A 2,526-nucleotide genomic window follows, 5' to 3' on the forward strand; every position below is an offset into this window, starting at 1 on the left:
CCCTCTAAGCCTCAAAATAGATAAGTTTTAACAATAGGATAAGATCCAATAGTAATTGGCATCAAAAGAATAATTATTTTAAATTTATGTTTTCTAAATTTTTTATTTTATCTTTACTTTTAGATACTTATTTCCAAAACAAGCTTGCATTTCATGGAATTCCTGAACTCCACCCATAGACCTATACCACAGATTCCTTCTGTCTTTTAAAGAGATCCAATAATCCCAGGATGAAATAATCAACATATAGATCTCTTTAATATTAAATTTTAAAAAATCCATTTAAATTTTATAGAAGTCAAACTTTAATTCTGGATTAAACAATCTGAAGTAGAGCAACTCAAAAAAGTAAGCACTTTTTGAAGTTGCTATATTTCAAATTGTTTACAGATTGCTCATCATCTTCAGATCTGAATGAAGTTTTGACTTCTATAAAAAGTAGATTTTTTTAGAATTTGAACACATTATGAAGTTGAATCCCTTGAAGAAATGTTACATTTAAATTAATATAAAACATAATTCTCAATAAATTTGTTCCTTCAACCAATTATTGCTTCAATATAATTAAATTCAAATAAAATAGTACTTCAACTAGGGTTACCAGCTCTCATGGATTCTCCAGGATTTGACAAAAATCTTGAAATTCTCCAGACTCTTAGTATGAAGTATTTCTCCTGCTTTTACTCAACAAGATAACATTATATATTTTATTAGATCAAGAATTAGTTACGTTGTCGCTCTTGAAAACCACAATATTATCTGAGGGATATAGAAGGGTTTCTAAATGATCTTCAGAACAATCTATTTCTCTTGCCAAAATCTCAAATTCCACTTACTTAGTAAACTGGCTCACTCACTGCAAATTTTAAAAGGGAAATGTTTTGGAGAATCAGTTAAATTTAACTGCTTCTCTGAGGAACAGTTATAATTTAACTGATTCTCTGAGAATCAGTTAAATTATAACTGTTCAATCATTGTTCTAGTTAACATTTCTTTTTTTTACTTTGTGAATGGACTTGCTCATCATCTTGTCTCAAGTAACAAATCAAGATACTATCTAAAGAAGAGGAAATATTAAAAAACAGAAGTAATAAAATGTTGTTTCTTAAAATAACAAATGTGGTATTTCATATATTTGTTGCCTGAAATGTATATACTCTACTAATTGTTCATCTTTTCTCATGTTCTCTTGAAGTTTTCAATGTCAGCAGCCATGCTGAGAAAATTAAATTCATGCATCATTTTCATCTCAAGATAATTGAAAATGTGTTTGTGTTTCCTAGACTACTATTCAACAATGCAAACTGGATGTATGTAATTAAGCACTATAAAAAAAAAAACAAAATCCAGCAGGAAATACAAAAATCTACAAAAGTAAATGTTTTCACATGTGTTAAATGGTCATCATAAGGCTAAAAGCTTTTCAATTTTTATAATATTAATTAGATTACCATATATTTCAGATACTCTCTATTATTCAGTTAGGGAAATCATGTTAAATCATCCAAGTCAGAATTTATAGATTTAGTTAGCGTTTATAGTTCAATAAAAATTAAATTAATAATAAACAACGCTTTTTGCCCGCGACTGTAAATTAGACAGAATTAGATAACCCAACAAATAGGGTATAACGTTTTGCAGGGCTGCATACTTACCTAAATTTGATATGTGATTATTAAAGACCAAACCTTTTTTATAAAATTCTGGTCCTTCTTCCAGTCGGCCTTGGTGTGATAAGCCCTGCAAAACGTTATACCCTATTTGTTGGGTTATCTAATTCTGTCTAAAAATTAAATTGTTGATTTGTGCTGGTTTCAGTAATAATAAATACTGATTGCTTAAATCAAATCCACAAGATTAAGCATTGCTACTAGACAGAACTAAAATAAAATATCATATATACTACATAAAATGATATTGTTATAATCCATCTAATTTGTTTACAATATATTGCATAAAATAAAAGATATTTCATTGACTAACATCTTCCATAAAATTAAAATGTTGAAAACACAGTTTTTACACCCAAAGTTAATTATAGCTACAAGTATTTATCATTACTTCTTATTTCCAAATTTTTCTGATGATTTTATCAAAAACAGTATAATTTTTTAATTCAAAACTCATCACCATATACAGGTAACCCTCGTATAACACGGTAGTTACATTCCAAAAAATTGCCGTGTTATGCGAATCTGTGTTATACGAAACAAAGAACTAATACGAAAAGGAGGGTTAGGCGTTTTCTTTTTGGCAAGTTATCCTTATCCTCTGAGCATTTTTCTGCATTATCTTCAGATCCATGCTTTACCTTTTGCAAAAAGTGCATGTAATTTTAGATTGCTTGCTTCTAGTTAAAAGGTCTTTATAAATTTCCTTATATGGTGCTAAGCACTTATGAAGAATAAAGCAAATATGGAATAAGGGAAAAACATTCGGCAACATCAGAAGCAGAAGCGTCGCGATCTGGCAACATTGAAACAAGTTTCGAGAAGGACCACGTGTATCGACAGAAGGCGAGAAGAG

Source organism: Centruroides sculpturatus, unplaced genomic scaffold (assembly GCF_000671375.1).
Source record: "Centruroides sculpturatus isolate CEXI.00-Female unplaced genomic scaffold, Cexi_2.0 scaffold394, whole genome shotgun sequence".
NCBI lineage: Eukaryota > Metazoa > Arthropoda > Arachnida > Scorpiones > Buthidae > Centruroides > Centruroides sculpturatus.